Here is an 18460-nt window from a genome sequence, read left to right on the forward strand (position 1 = left end):
CCCACATGGGCACAATGTGTTAAGCCCATTTCTGGTGTCCCGCGCCGTGATATTGCTGGAAGATTGCTGAAAGCGGCGTAAAACTAAACTCAGTCAGTCAGTCATCATGCATAATGCCCAATTTCGATTCCCCTCAATGTGGAATGTGGAATGTGTGAAGCCTGTTTCTGGTGTCCCTGCTGTGATATTGCTGGAATATTGCTAAAAACGACATAAAACCATACTCACTCCCGGAGTCCCATTGGCTGAAATACAGACATGTCTGTAACAATAGGAATTGAATAATACATGCATGATAGAAAGATTTTTTCAGTTCAATAATTTTGTTTCGAGAAAAGATGTGCCTATGCTTGCATTTTGGTAATGAGGAAACTTTTTGTGAGGAAAAAAGAAAGATGACATACACCTGTTTTCTGCAGTAACTATTTCTATGAACTTGAAATTTTTAACTGGATTCATGATAATAGCTAAAGCAATGTGTATTTCTTGATCCAGTTTCAGTTGTTTTCCCCCATGAAATTTGTTCTTTATGTAACAACTTGTTCCGACCACCCTCTTAACTCTATCCATGAAGTGAAAGATGCATTGTAGGACTGGAAAGAGTCGATATTTGGTCACCTGTCAGTTGTTCGTCAATTTTTATTGATAATCAGTAATTTTATTATGCTTTAAGGAGAATTTCTTTCATGTTTTTCATTAAAATTTAGATCTACCACATGCTTACAAACAATGTGTTTTTTAAAAGTTTCACACTGTAAACCCTATATAAGGACACTGGTTACAATGTGTGAAGCCCATTTCTGATGTCCCCTGCCGTGATATTGCTTGAATATTGCTAAAAGCGGTGTAAAACGTAACTCACTCACTCATAGTGGTGTTCCGATTAATTGAAATAATCGAAGGTTGGTCGCAGTGACCAAATGACCAAGCGATCGATCACCTTTTCTAAAAATCGAACACAAACAATTTTACAACTACAACACAATTTTACAACACTTGATGATGGAACATATCATAGAAGTTGTCAGGGACTGAAAACATGCTTAATTCTTAGAAAACTCTCTTCACTTACTGAAAAGTCATGACTGAATATTTCTTGAAGATTCTGGGAAGTTTATGCTCATGAGTAATCAATTAAAAGTAGCAATTTGCATTATTTTGCATTGGATGTGAATTTGCGCACTTTCTAAATAACCCCCCCCCCCAAAAAAAAAAACAAACAAAACAAAACAACCCAACCCAAAACAAAACAAAAACAAAAACAACCAAAACAACCAACAACAGAAAACCATGTTAAACTTATCCGACATAACAACCTGATTAGGAAAATCTGAACAATGATGCTAATAATGTTTGTTCGATGACTGCTCGTTGGTAAGGAACCAATTATCAATTGGGAAATTTCAACCAATTCCCCCGAAACTACTTTCTCACTCCTATAAGGACTCTGATTTCACATGTCTGACTGAACTCCTGGCTTACCTTAGGGAGCAACATTTGGATTTTCAGGGAGTTCGGGTTCAATTCACATAATCTAGCAGTTATTATACTGGAAACATTTCTTACATTTGCCTCATATATGTCAACAAATTTGAATTCACAGCTGCTTGTAGTAAACTGTGACCTGATGATCATCAGGTACTGAAGACTATTTAAGCTTGTAAAGTTCATATGTTATTAAATTTGTAATAATTGCACCTGTTTATGTTGGAAAAGATAATTCAGCTCTTAAACATATACAACAAGTGTTTGCCACTGATATGGCAATGTCCCCCGCCGCTAAAGAATGGAATATCTTTATTTATTACTTTATATTTTGGGGTCACATACAAGATGAAATGACTGGTGTCTGCATAATCACCCAATGTAGGCTGTCAACATAATTGAAAACATTGGGTGCAATATCGCGTCAAAATATGTTTGAAAAGCGTTGTGGTGACTTTGAAGGTAAGGTCAAGGTCACCCCAATCGACTGGTGTCTGCATAATCCCCCAATGTAGACTGTCACCAAATTTGAAGACATTGGGTACAACAGTCCATGAGATATCATGTTAACAAGAGTTAAAAGTGTGCAAAGTGTCGTGATGACCTTGAACATAAGGTCATGATCACCCAAATCAACTGGTGTCTGCGTAATCCCCCAATGTAAGCTGTCACCAAATTTGAAGACACTGGGTACAACAGTCCATGAGATATCGCGTTAACAAGAGTTTGAAAAATGGATCATGAATAAAATGCCACTAACATCAATAACGTCACTTCAAATTGGATGTAAAAAACAGCATTACCAGAAATTGTATCTAATTTCCTAACAAATGCAATCTATATCCTTAAAATGTTTTACCCTGATTTGATGGTGTTAAGATCTGTGAAAAACTTCACAGAAGGTTGGTTCAGAGGGTTGCCCAGTGAAAACACGTTGCAAAGGTTCTTTAGCCAGTCAGCTGCCTGCTTTATAAAATATTTCAGCTTCATGTTTTTAAGACCAAAATTCAGAAATTTCAATTTGCACAGTTTTAAACCCACACTGAACAGAAATATTTCTTCAGTGGCACTCACTTAAAGGTGTAAATGCCATGTTGTCTCAAAATGGCAGGATGTATAAAAAGTCCACATGGTGATTGGCTAATCCATTGGAAACCACCACCTGCAATGTTCCCATATTCTCACATATTAACAGTGAAATTGCAGAAATTGGTAAAATGAAAAGATCAATATGTACGTTGGTTATTGTATTTGGAATCAAATACAAATATGCCATGACAGGGCTTTACTGAGTCTTTTGTCAAGTTGAGCAAATTTGAAATTCAGTGATCCTTGGTGGTGTCATCCATTGAACATTTTTGTCTTTTCAGACTTTCTGAAACATTCAGGTTTATTCAATACATACAATGAGGCATAGTTTCAGTCATGAGCCCACATCAAAAGATACCTAATTTGTTACATGTAAACAAGGCATCAGAAATTGTTGTCCAAATCTCAACAGAGAGGTCAGAAACTAAAAAATATGTCTTTCTCACAATTCATTTACTTAATTTTGTTCTGTGCAGTTAGCAGCATTTGGATTTTCTGTTGAAAGATTGAGCCCCCAAATACTTTAGATCCCACAGCTTCCTACAGGTGTTTTCTTTGTGAACAGGCCATCAGCCAACAAGATGTGCTTACTTTCGTAGCAAATTAAACATCGCTTGCTATATTCATATGGAAATTTGGACTTCATCCCAAAGATAAACATGAACGCCTGGCCTGTTAAATTATGATCAAAAGCATTTACACCAAGTTTAAACTCAATCCAGCAGACCGTCTTTAAAAGAAATTGAAAATGAAAAAAACATGTTTACAGAAGAAAAAATACACGCCACAACATCGACTTTCCATGGCATGTGAGCTAAAAACAAACGAATTTCCATTTGATTAGTAACTTCAAAGAACAGCTTTACATCTTATCGTTTATCAACACAGCCCTAAAACAAACATCACCGACACTAACACATGGATTATCTGCAAGATGTGACTTCCTAAAACAGTTATGGATAAATCATTGTTGAGATCTTGCAGTTGATTCTGGTGCCCACAAACGGATACCACTGAAACAAATTACCTCTGTCATGTCATGGCTGATAGTCATCAAGCATCACCTCCTACACCTAAACTGACATGGTACACTCACATGTTCACGGGGTTAGTTCAGCACAGGCTGTTCCGCACGTCAAGTACTGATCTGTTTTTGCGATATTATTCCCAGAAGTTCCTGTTACAATGAGTACATCCACATTCTACCGAATAGAAGCATGTGAATACTTGCCATATTAAAATGAATAAGCTCCACATCCTACAGAATTAAACTGACTGACTGAATTTGGTTTTACGCCGCTTTTAGCAATATTCCAGCAACATCATGTGCTGGGCTTCACACATTGTACCCATGTGGGGATTTCGAACCGGGTCTTCGACAGAAGTCCTTTAACAACTAGGCTACAGGCCCACAACAGAATTAAAGCAACTAAACGTTTGCCATATTAATAATAATAATAAGTCACCTTCTATAGCCAAACACCTAGTGATTGCTGTCTGATTATTATTACCCTGGATAACCCAAGCTGCCTGTTAGCTAGAAGATTATAGTCTGACTTTATCCAACCGGGTACCATTTTCTGCTGGGTTGACAGAGGCAATTTTGAAAAACTCACTTGCCTAAGGTGAGACCACATGTATCACATGTGCTTCGTTGTGGGGCAGGACTGAAGTCCTAGAAACTCTCAGGAGTCAAGCTGCCAAACACTGTCACCCATCCAAGGACTGTCTGAGCTCGACGTTGCTTAACTTCAACTGATTCAGAACCTGAGCTCTGTACACAGGAGCACACATCTCCAATATTACAGTGAGTAAACTCCATACACTACCGAATAAAAGCAAATAAACATTTTCCATATTACAAGTAAACACACTACGGAATAAAATATGGTCACACAAATGATACTTGTGATAAGTGATAAATATATTCCAAGTAATGACTGTAGTACTGGTGGTTGAAATCCCATATTTTACTTAAAAGATCCCTTTTGAGTCTCAACTATGACTTTGCAACAGATCTATGGTCAAATGAATAAACAAGATGAACTGCAATTTCTAAACTTTAATTGAGAATTGAGTGAACCAGGGCAAATTGCCAATTTCTAACTTTTAACAGGGAAACAAACTATGCAATTAGTCTGCAATCCAAGATAACTTTTATATCACTCGGCTGTAATGTCTACATTCTACAGAAAATCAATGTTCATCGTCAAGACTCAGTTCAGGTTCAAATCAGGGCAGTGGGGTAGCCTAGTGGTTAAAGTGTTCACTCATTACGCCAAAGACCCAGGTTCGATTCCCCACATTGATACACTGTGTGAAGCCCATTTCTTGTGTCCCCTTCCATGATATTGCTGGAATATTGCTAAAAGCAACGTAAAACTAAACTCACTCACTCACTCAGGTTCAAATCAGTGCAGGTGAGCTACTGACCCTGCTGTGAATGCTTTGGACAGGCATGATGAACCATCCATAGCTGACAGTACAAACACTGTCATAGGGGGGCTATAAACAGCTCAGCATCAAAATGAAATCAGAGCAGAACTGCACGCTTATCTAGGAAATGAGAAAACACCCATAGAATATCTTCACTTCATTATTTCCAGACTTGTATTTGGACATCACCAAACAAACAAACCCAGACCAGATAGGCCTGGTTATTTAGGACAAACCCAGACACAACATATGTCTAAATATGGTCCCTATTGCTTGTGATAAGGAAAGTACTGCCACCATCTACCCTAAAGATATCAACGGCACTAAATATTTCTAGTGCAGCAAACTGGATGAGGGATGATTGGTGAGGGGCAAGGGACGAGGGGCGCATGGCGGGTAGCCTTGTTGGTCAAGCTTTATCTCATCATGCATAGGGGCGGTGGGGTAGCCTAGTGGTTAAAGTGTTGGCTCGTCACGCCGAAGACCCGGGTTCGATTCATGGGCACAATGTGTTAAGCCTATTTCTGGTGTCCCCCGCCGTGATATTGCTGGAAGATTGCTAAAAGCGGCGTAAAACTAAACTCAGTCAGTCAGTCATCATGCATAATGCCCAATTTCGATTCCCCTCAATGTGGAATGTGGAATGTGTGAAGCCTGTTTCTAGTGTCCCTGCTGTGATATATCTGGAATATTGCTAAAAACGACATAAAACCATACTCACTCCCGGAGTCCCATTGGCTGAAATACAGACATGATGTCTGTAACAAAAGGAATTGAATAATACATGCATGATAGAAAGATTTTTTTAGTTTAGTAAATTTGTGTGGAGAAAAGATGTGCCTATGCTTGCATTTTGGTAATCAGTAAATTTTTTGTGGGAAAAAAAGAGATGACAACATCTGTTTTCTGCAGTAACTATTTCTATGAACTTGAAATTTTTAACTGGATGCAAGATAATGGCTAAAGCAATGTGTATTTCTTGTGCCAGTTTCAGTTGTTTTCCCCCATGGAATTTGTTCTTTACGTAACAACTTGTTCCGACCACCCTCTTAACAGTAACCATCAAGTGAAAGATGCATTGTAGGACTGGAAGGAGTCAATATTTGGTCACCTGTCAGTTGTTCTTCAATTTTTTATTGATAATAAGTAAATTTTATTATGCTTTAAGGAGAATCTCTTTCATGTTTTTCAATAAAATTTAGATCTACCACATGCTTAAAATGTGTTTTTAATAGTTTCACACTGGAAACCCTATATAAGGACACTGGTTAGAATGTGTGAATCCCATTTCTGATATCCCCCGCCGTGATATTGCTGGAATATTGCTAAAAGCGGCGTAAAACGTAACCCACTCACTCATAGTGGTGTTCCGATTAATTGAAATAATCGAAGGTTGGTCGCAGTGACCAAACAACCAAGCGATCGATCACCTTTTATAAAAATCGAACACAAACAATTTTACAACTACTGTTTTAGTATTTGAAACACTTGATGATGGAACATATCTTAGAAGTTGTCAGGGCCTGAAAACATGCTTAATTCTTAGAAAACTCTCTTCACTTACTGAAAAGTCATGACTGAATATTTCTTGAAGATTCTGGGAAGTTGATGCTCATGAGTCATCAATTAAAAGTAGCCATTTGCATTATTTTGCATTGGATGTGAAATTTGCAAATGGAATTTGGGCACTTTCTAAATACCCCCACCCCCCCAAAAAAAAAATCAAAAAATCAAAAACAAAAACAAACAAAACAACCAACAACAGAAAACCATGTTCAACTTATCTGACATAACAACCTGATTAGGAAAATCTGAAAAATGATGCTAATAATGTTTTTTCGATGACTGCTCGTTGGTAAGGAACCAATTATCAATTGGGAAATTTCAACCAATTCCCCCGAAACTACTTTCTCACTCCTATAAGGACTCTGATTTCACATGTCTGACTGAGCTCCTGGCTTACCTTAGGGAGCAACATTTGGATTTTCAGGGAGTTCGGAGTTCAATTCACATAATCTAGCAGTTGTTATACTGGAAACATTTCTTACATTTGCCTCATATATGTCAAAAAATTTGAATTCACAGCTGCTTGTAGTAAACTGTGACCTGATGATCATCAGGTACTGAAGACTATTTAAGCTTGTACAGTTCATATGTTTTTAAATTTGTAATAATTGCACCGGTTTATGTTGGAAAAGATAATTCAGCTCTTAAACATATACAAGTGTTTGCCACTGATATGGCAATGTCCTGCACCGCTAAAGAATGGAATATCTATATTTACTACTTCATATTTTTGGGTCACATACAAGCTGCCTGAAATGACTGGTGTCTGCATAATCACCCAATGTAGGCTGTCAACATAATTGAAAACATTGGGTGCAATATCGCGTCTAAATAAGTTTGAAAAGCGGTAAAAGTGTTGTGGTGACTTTGAAGGTAAGGTCAAGGTCACCCCAATCGACTGGTGTCTGCATAATCCCCCCAATGTAGACTGTCACTAAATTTGAAGACATTGGGTACAACAGTCCATGAGATATCTCGTTAACAAGAGTTAAAAGTGTGCAAAGTGTCGTGGTGACCTTGAAAATAAGGTCATGATCACCCAAATCAACTGGTGTCTGCGTAATCCCCCAATGTAAGCTGTCACCAAATTTGAAGACACTGGGTACAACAGTCCATGAGATATTGCGTTAACAAGAGTTTGAAAAATGGATCATGAATAAAATGCCACTAACATCAATAACGTCACTGCAAATTGGATGTAAAAAAACAGCATTACCAGAAATTGTATCTAATTTCCTAACAAATGCAATCTATATCTTTAAAATGTTTTACCCTGATTTGATGATCTGTGAAAATCTTCACAGAAGGTTGGTTCAGAGGGTTGCCCACTGAAAACACGTTGCAAAGGTTCTTTAGCCAGTCAGCTGCCTGCTTTATAAAATATTTCAGCTTCATGTTTTTAAGACCAAAATTCAGAAATTTCAATTTGCACAGTTTCAAACCCACACTGAACAGAAATATTTCTTCAGTGGTACTCACTTTAAGGTGTAAATGCCATGTTGTCTCAAAATGGCAGGATGTATAAAAAGTCCACATGGTGATTGGCTAATCCATTGGAAACCACCACCTGCAATGTTCCCATATTCTCACATATTAACAGTGAAATTGCAGAAATTGGTAAAATGAAAAGATCAATATGTACGTTGGTTATTGTATTTGGAATCAAATACAAATATGCCATGACAGGGCTTAACCGAGTCTTTTGTCAAGTTGAGCAAATTTGAAATTCAGTGATCCTTGGTGGTGTCATTCATTGAACATTTTTGTCCTTTCATACTTTCTTGAACATTCAGGTTTATTCAATACATACAATGAGGCATAGTTTCAGTCATAGATTGCGCCCACATCAAAAGATACCTTATTTGTTACATGTAAACAAGGCATCAGAAATTGTTGTCCAAATCTCAACAGAGAGGTCAGAAACTAAAAAATTGGTCTTTCTCACAATTCATTTACTTAATTGTCTTCTGTGCAGTTAGCAGCGTTTGGATTTTCTTTGAAAGATTGAGCCCCCAAATACTTTAGATCCCACAGCTTCCTACAGGTGTTTTCTTTGTGAACAGGCCATCAGCCAACAAGATGTGGTTACTTTCGTAGCAAATTAAACATAAACGCTTGCTATATTCATATGGAAATTTGGACTTCATCCCAAAGATAAACATGAACGCCTGGCCTGTTAAATTATGATCAAAAGCATTTACACCAAGTTTAAACTCAATCCAGCAGACCGTCTTTAAAAGAAATTGAAAATGAAAAAAACATGTTTACAGAAGCAAAAATACACGCCACAACATCGACTTTCCATGGCATGTGAGCTAAAAACAAACGAATTTCCATTTGATTAGTAACTTCAAAGAACATCTTTACATCTTATCGTTTATCAACACAGCCCTAAAACAAACATCACCGACACTAACACATGGATTATCTGCAAGATGTGACTTCCTAAAACAGTTATGGATAAATCATTGTTGAGATCTTGCAGTTGATTCTGGTGCCCACAAACGGATACCACTGAAACAAATTACCTCTGTCATGTCATGGCTGATAGTCATCAAGCATCACCTCCTACACCTAAACTGACATGGTACACGCACATGTTCACGGGGTTAGTTCAGCACAGGCTGTTCCGCACGTCAAGTACTGATCTGTTTTTGTGATATTATTCCCAGAAGTTCCTGTTACAATGAGTACATTCCACATCTACCGAATAGAAGCATGTGAATACTTGCCATATTACAACGAATAAACTCCACATCCTACAGAATTAAAGCAACTAAACGTTTGCCATATTAATAATATACTAGGCACAAAAAGAAACTGTGCATACAAAAATTTAAAATCTAAATTTATCAAACCTGTGTAGACACATAAGGATAGCGCACAGTCTCCAAACACCCTAGTGATTGCTCATGGTGCCTTATAAGAATCTGATTATTATTACTCTGGATAACCCAAGCTGCCTGTTAGGCGCTAGAAGGTTATAGTCACGTGACTTTATCCAACCGGGTACCATTTTCTGCTGGGTGAACAGAGGCAATTTTGAACAAACTCACTTGCCTAAGGTGACACCACATGTATCACATGTGCTTCGTTGTGAGGCAGGACTGAAGTCCTAGAAACTCTCAGGAGTCAAGCTGCCAAACATGGTCACCCATCCAAGGACTGTCCGAGCTCGACATTGCTTAACTTCAACTGATTCAGAACCTGAGCTCTGTACACAGGAGCACACACCTGTGTACCGGACCACACACCTCCAATATTACAATGAGTAAACTCCACACACTACGGAATAAAAGCAAATAAACATTTTCCATATTACAAGTAAATTCCACACACTACGAAATAAAATATGGTCACACAAATGATACTTCTGATAAGTGATAAATATGTTCCAAGTAATGACTGTAGTACTGGTGGTTGAAATCCCATATTTTACTTAAAAGATCCCTTTTGAGTCTCAACTATGAATATGCAACAGATCTACAGTCAAATGAATAAACAAAATGAACTGCAATTTCTAAACTTTAATTAAGAATCGAGTGAACCAGGGCAAATTGCAATTTCTAAATTTTAACAGGGAAACAAACTATGCCATTAGTCTGCAATCCAAGATAACTTTTATATCACTCGGCTGTAATGTCTACATTCTACAGAAAATCAATGTTCATCGTCAAGACTCAGTTCAGGTTCAAATCAGGGCAGTGGGGTAGCCTAGTGGTTAAAGCGCTTGCTCGTCACGCCAAAGACCCATGTTCAATTCCCCACATGGGTACATTGTGTGAAGCCCATTTCTGGTGTCCCCTTCCATGATATTGCTGGAATATTGCTAAAAGCAACGTAAAACTAAACTCACTCAGTCAGGTTCAAATCAGTGCAGGTGAGCTACTGACCCTGCTGTGAATGCTTTGGACAGGCATGATGAACCATCCACAGCTGACAGTACAAACACTGTCATAGGGGGGCTATAAACAGCTCAGCATCAAAATGAAATCAGAGCAGAACTGCACGCTTATCTAGGAAATGAGAAAACACCCATAGAATATCTACACTTCATTATTTCCAGACTTGTATTTGGACATCACCAAACAAACAAAACCCAGACGAGATAGGCCTGGTTATTTAGGACAAGCCCAGACACAACATATGTCTAAATATGGTCCCTATTGCTTGTGATAAGGAAAGTACTACCACCATCTACCCTAAAGATATCAACGGCACTAAATATTTCTAGTGCAACAAACCTGGGGGAGGGATGATTGGTGAGGGGCAAGGGACAAGGGGCGCATGGCGGGTATTCTTGTGGTTCAAGCTTTATCTCATCATGCATAGGGGTGGTGGGGTAGCCTAGTGGTTAAAGCGTTGGCTCGTCACGCCAAAGACCCGGGTTCGATTCCCCACATGGGCACAATGTGTTAAGCCCATTTCTGGTGTCCCGCGCCATGATATTGCTGGAAGATTGCTGAAAGTGGCGTAAAACTAAACTCAGTCAGTCAGTCATCATGCATAATGCCCAATTTCGATTCCCCTCAATGTGGAATGTGGAATGTGTGAAGCCTGTTTCTGGTGTCCCTGCTGTGATATTGCTGGAATATTGCTAAAAACGATATAAAACCATACTCACTCCCATTGGTTGAAATACAGACATGTCTGTAACAATAGGAATTGAATAATACATGCATGATAGAAAGATTTTTTTCAGTTCAATAATTTTGTTTCGAGAAAAGATGTGCCTATGCTTGCATTTTGGTAATGAGGAAACTTTTTGTGAGGAAAAAAGAAAGATGACATACACCTGTTTTCTGCAGTAACTATTCCTATGCACTTGAAATTTTGAACTGTATGCATGATAACGGCTAAAGCAATGTGTATTTGTTGTGCCAGTTTCTCCAGGGAATTTGTTCTTTACGCAACAGCTTGCTCTGACCACCATCTTAACTGTAACCATGAAGTGAAAGATGCATTGTGGGACTGGAAAGAGTCGATATTTGGTTGCCTATCAGCAGTTTTTCAATTTTTATTGATAATCAGTAAATTTTAGTTTGCTTTAAGGAGATTTACTTTCATGATTTTCAATAAAATTTACATCTACCACATGCTAACAAACAACAATGTTTTTAAAACAGTTTCACAGTGGTCTGTTAACCCTATAAGGACTCCTATTTGATATGTCTGACTGAGCTTCTGGCTTACCTTAGGGAGCAACATTTGGATTTTCAGGGTGAGGTGAAATTGGGTTTAATGTCGTGCTTGAGAATATTTCGCTCATATGACGACGTGCATGCGTGTGTATGTGTATGTGCGGCTGCTTGTACTAGCCCAGACTGAAGCTGGTTGTATAGTGCTAGCCCACTGCGATACCATGCCCGCAGTGAAGCATGAATACCCCACTCAGACACATTATACTGACTCCAAGCCGACCAGTCCCTGTTGTACCCATTAATGCCGAGCGCCAGGCAGGGACCAACAAGTACCATATTTTAACGTCTTTTGGTATGACGCGGTCGGGGATCGAACCCACGACCTTCCACTGTCCGGACGGACGCTCTAACCACTACACCACGGAGGCGGTCCGGATTTTCAGGGAGTTCAATTCAAATAATATTAGCAGTTATTATACTGGAAATATTTCTTACATATGCCTCACATATGTCAAAAAATTGAATTTACAGCTGCTTGTAGTAAATTGTGACCTGATGATCATCACATGTCATTGTATCTCAAATTGATTGATGCTCATGCTGTTGATCACTGGATTGTCTGGTCCGCCGCCATATAGCTGGAATATTGCTAAGTGTGGCGTAAAACAACAAACCAAACCAAAACTTAGCTCCCTAAACAAGCAGTGACTGCATGACATGAACTTACAACAACTTGAAGAAGTAATTTTCTAACAAACGATAAACCAGCTGCAGACTTAGTGAATCTGGTAGTGTAGTAAAAGTACACTCTGCAAAATCCAAAGAATGTTATAATGGTTATTTACCAAAACAAACCTCTAAAGTGCCGATAACTCTGCTTGTTTAAATTCGTAATTAATGACTCAATGCACGTTCTATTTTAAACTCTCATGGTAGAGATTTTAACACAGATTACAATACTGCCTGTTGTTTAAAAGCGCCACAGTTGCCGCGTGAACCAACAGTGGAAACAGATTCGATCCTCATAAACCCTTAAATCTGCTTCTGAGACACATTAAAACTACATTGAAAGTTTTACTGAGAAGTTATCCTTCCCTTGAGACAAAAAAGTGTTGTTTTGACATTTCGTGCCATCACATCTGTTGTCTAGACACAACATGAACCTCAACTACGACAACATAGACGCCTTTTGACACTTATTGACACTGGAACAGATGATATTCCTATTTTGTTCACAAACCTATTAAACTGTAGTTAAAAAGTCGTTAATAATCAAATAGGTGCAAACAAATCATTTGCTTTCCATAGAATTTTAACAGTGATTAAACAAGACAGGAATTGAGCTTGAAGTATTTGTAAGGTCACATTGTTCATTGTTTTTGTCATTTTTATAATGTGAAATTCATACTACAATTAAAATGTCAGTGATACATCAATACTTAAGACACTGTCAGAACACTTGTACCAGTGGTGGGGCGGTGTGGTAGCCTAATGGTTAAAGCGTTCCCTCATTCACGCCAAAGACCCAGGTTCGATTCCCCATATGGGTACAATGTGTGAAGCCCATTTCTGGTGTCCCCCGCCGTGATATTGCTGGAATATTGCTAAAAGTGGCATAAAACTAAACTCACTCACTCGCTGTACCAGTGGTAATGTTCTCAAGAACACAAACACTTCAGTCAAGGCTGTTTTACTTGTTAAATTTTTTAAAGTTCTTAGTTAAATTAAAATACCGTTAAAAAAAAAAATAATAATGGAAATCATGTATATTTTTTTTCATTGTTGCATAAAACCGCACTCAGCAATATTCAAGTAATGGGACAGTGGTCTGTAAATAACCAAGTCAGCATCAGACAATCCATAGATTGATGTTATGGGCAACGATCTTCATCATCAGGTATGATGACACGCAATCAAAAAATTCCAGTCATGTGATTCTATAATCCACCAATGACCTCTAGGATAGATTGCACTCAAGAAGAACTGGGTTAGAATTGGTCTTCAGTAACCCATGCTAGTCGTAAGAGGCGACCAACCAGATTGGGTGGTGAGGCTCATTGAAATGGTTAACACATGTCATCGTGTCCCAATTGCTAGATTAATGCTCATGATGTTGATCACTTAATGGTTTGGTCTACACTCAGTTATTTACAGACCACCGCCATATAGCTGGAATGATAATAATAATAAGTGCATTTATAATGCGCTAGGTGAAAAGCGCCAACAATCAAAGCCCAGCACATTATTACCCCAGATAACCCAAGCTAACTGTGAGACACTAGAAGGAATATTGCTGAGTGCGCATTTAACTAAATATACCCTACAAAACAACAACTCGGCCCTGTTTAAACCTGGAACCTACAGTATATACAGTATGCCATACAACATATAGAGAAAGCAAATCACCTAGGATACAACATACAACATATAGAGAAAGCAAATCACCTAGGATACAACATACAACATATAGAGAAAGCAAATCACCTAGGATACAATATATAACATATAGAGAAAGCAATTCACCTACAACAATACTATCATTCTCTCCTGTCTCATTTTGTCAACACTAATTTTTTTACTGTTAGCTTTAACATCAATATTTAGTTTACAATTTTTTACTGTTAGCTTTAACATCAATATTCGTTTACACACACGAATGATCCAAGATGTTACAGTGACAATTTCTCTCAGACATGAATAAATTCTTCATTGACTGTTTTCCAGCAGTTAGTAATGGTCTGACACAGCTGTATTTCTTCCATAGACAGAATCGTTTTTCTGTCACTCCAAACATAAAAAGAGAACACTTCAGACAGAGCTATACATCAGAAAGGATATAACTTAGATATAGCATATGCCTCATGACTTTATAACATTTAATGTTTTGACAACACGGAATGGAAAATTTTCTGAAACTTTTACATATATACTCAGTTCCAAAAGAAACGTGAATCACATAAATCTGTACTACAGTATTGAATAAACAGATTGATGTTTGTTTATGAAAACATGCAAAGAAAACAACGTGAGTCCTTCACATAAACACACCAATGATATTTATTCAAAACCAGACATGTTTTGTGATAATGTCAATAAGATTTCTTAGGTGATGAACCCGTGAAGATCCAAGCTAGAATTGATCTTCAGTAACCCATGTCAGTTGTAAGAGGCGACTAACAGGATCAGACTGTCAGGCTCGCTGATTTTGTTGATACATGTCATCATATCTCAATTACGTACATCTATGCTCATGCTGTTGATCACTGGATTGTCTGGTCTAGACTCGATTATTTACAGACTGCCGCCATATAGCTGGTATTTTGCTGAGTGCAGTGTAAAACTAAACTCACTCACTCACTATTAGTATCGAGTATGGCTTCCATTACCAGCCATTTTGGTTTCATCAAAATACAAAACTGATGAAAATGACTGTCTGAACATCGACTCACTTAGTGCATGCTATTACAGATATATGAATATTCACATTTCTTTTGGAATTCATTGTTCATCTAAAAGGTCAGACAACATATTGTTTATAACTTTATAACATAATATGACAACAGCAACTAAAGTCTTAACAGTTACATTTTCTATTTACAGAGAAACTTTACTACATGTTTAATAGTTTCAGCTGCAGAATCCTATTTCCATACTGAGCATGATGAAGAGTCTGTGCAGAATCCTGACGGAGTAGTTGTAAATGTCAAGCATGATATGACGCCGTATCCTTTCATCAGACACAATTAATCATCGGCAATCAGTTGAAGAGTTCCTCTACTTTCACATGCCACAAATATCGGCCGAAAAAAAGCCATTAATTAGTCCCTGAACACAAGAGGCTAAATCCAAGGGTGTTCTTGTTGAGCTAATTGAGACGGGCCTGCTATAAAAACACCTTTCAAGGAGCGAGTGTCACTGCAATGGCCCTTCATGTCTTATCTTCTATAACTGGCCCATTTCTTTCACGCATGTATATACAAATCATTATTTTATAGCTGGCTTAATAGGAGGCAGCATCACATTAAGCCAGAAATTTCATCATGCATATATAGTTACTTATGCATGTGTTTGACGTTAATAACAATACACTCCTGCATTCCAACCCGTGAAGATCTGGGCCTAGATTTTCGAAGCTCTCTTAACGCTAAGATCGTCGTAAGTACCATACATTAACATTAACTTACACATGTGTTTGATGTTAATAACAATACACTCCTGAATTCCAACCCGTGAAGATCTGGGCCTAGATTTTCGAAGCTCTCTTAGCGCTAAGATCGTCGTAAGTATCATACATTAACATTAACTTACGACTATCTTAGCGCTGAGAAAGCTTCGAAAATCTAGCTCCTGGTTAGAATTGGTCTTCAGCAACCCATGCTTGTCATCAGAGGCTACAAAGGGATCAGGTGGTCTGGCTCGCTGACTTGGAATTGTATCCCAATTGAGTAGATCAATGCTCATGATGTCAATCACTGGATTGTCTGGTCCAGACTCAGTTATTTACAGACTGCCAGCATATAGCTGGGAAACTGCTGAGTGCAGTGTTAAACAAGAAACAAATATATTATATTCTGTTCTGACACATGTTTTTTCAGCATAGCAGGTTTTTCATTTGGAAGTGGAGGCAATATTTAGAATTAGAACTCCTGAGCAAATTCAGGTGACATTATTGGTGGAAAAAAGACTGTCAAGATTCATCTTTACTCCTCCTGTTGTGTCCAAGGAGTCAAAGAGTAAAAATTTGCAAAAGTACAAATATTTCCAAATAATAGATCATATGGTATTTGCACCCTACAGTATCATTTACACACATACCAAATTTGATATAATTTTGAGTGAGTGAGTTTAGTTTTACGCCGCACTCAGCAATATTCCAGCTATATGGTGGCGGTCTGTAAATAATCAATTCTGGACCAGACAATCCAGTGATCCAACAGCATGAGCATTGATCTGTGCAATTGGGAACCGATGACATGTGTCAACCAAGTCAGCGAGCCTGACCACCCGATCCCGTTAGTCGCCTCTTACGACAAGCATGGGTTACTGAAGATCAATTCTAACCTGGTCCTTCACGAGTCTAATATTATTATGAAATAAAATGGCAGCATAATGTTAGATACACTTTTTTGAGTGGTTGAGTGAGGTAGTGAGGTTTCATGTTGCTTTTAAATATCCCATGTGGGAAATCGAACCCCGGGTTCTGGGTGTCAGCCAGGTTTGTCAATAAAGAAGTAGGTCATTTTACCCGAGTGCCATTAAATAGTCATTGCTGCTGAAAGTTGACTTTATTGAATTAATTTTAAATTTTCTGCCCTTTGTTTTGGGTTCTATGAAATCCTGAGTGGCATTTAGTAATTGGACAATGTAAAAACATTATCACTTTCTTAATCAAATAATCAGCAGGTTTCTTAGCAGGATAACCCTGTGAGACAAAATGATGGCAGTTCTGTTAAATTATCAATAAACACTCTCAAAAGAGTTACTTTTTCCAGTGTTTACAAACATAGTATCATTCTTTGTATGAAATAGTTATTAAATAGAGATTATTACACGAGCAAGTGTGTCATACGATTTATACGAAACAAGTGTGAAATTTTGTATTGCCCGAGCGAGAATGAGTATGTCTTAATCAGATTAAATACAAACTGACTTAAAGTCCTGTTTCATTTAAAAAGATTAGGAAAAGGACAAACTTCTATGAGTTTACTTATGATATAGTGTGTCGGATGATAGACAACACAACTTGTTCAAGTATCTTTGCAAATATCAAAGTATCTTTTGGTAATAGAAACGTATGTTTCTACATACTAAAGTATCTGTATAAATCGTAAAGTATCTTTGCTTATATTATTTCAGCTGCAATCCACATATTGTGGTGGCGACACTACGCCACTGTAAATTACATTTGTTGTGTTTGAAAGATGTTTTCACAAAGCACATTACAAAGGAAAGGATCAATGCTTACAGTACATGTGACATATTACTCCCCTGAAATCATAATATGTACACAAGAAGTTATATATGTGCCTTTTAGCCTCCAGCAGTTGTTACATGAATAGTAAAGTGCATCAGAGTAGGTTTTGCAGTTGAAGCCAAATCGACGTACATGTATTTATCTTTCATGAAACCCGGTGAAGGCCGTGACTGGAACTGGTCTCAAATGATGGTTTCCCCGATTTTGTTCATAGGTTTGTCAGCAAATTACCCGTCCTTGTGGGCTTCACTAAAGTGTTACACATCTAAGACTTCAATCAGTTCACGCTCTCGTACCACGTCATGCTGACATGCTGAGACATAACTTGAATAACAGTTCAGTTGCTGCATTAAAGCAAACCTCACTCCAGTGAAGCATGTATAAAATTGGGTTGGTTGTTTAACTGCTCAGCAATATTCCAGCTATATGGCAGAGATCTGTAAATAATTTAATCTGGACCAGATAATCCAGTGATCAACAGCATGAGCATCAATCTATGTAACTGGGATACGATGACATATGTCCAAGCCTGTGAGCCAGACCACCCGATCCTGTTAGTTGCCTCTTACGACAAGCATGGGTTACTGAAGACAAATTCAAACCCGGATCTTCTAAAATTGGACAAGTGTGAGTATGTGAAGACACAATGCCAATAAGGAAGTATTTAAATGTAACATATGAATATTTGGGATTACACTTTCGCAGTAAAGTACCGATTGTAATACTCTGGTTAAGTTGAGTCCCATCCAGGATTCAAACCCATACTGTC

This window comes from Haliotis rubra, unplaced genomic scaffold, assembly GCF_003918875.1.
Source record: "Haliotis rubra isolate DU_JTF1 unplaced genomic scaffold, ASM391887v1 Scf21, whole genome shotgun sequence".
Classification (NCBI taxonomy): Eukaryota; Metazoa; Mollusca; class Gastropoda; order Lepetellida; family Haliotidae; genus Haliotis; species Haliotis rubra.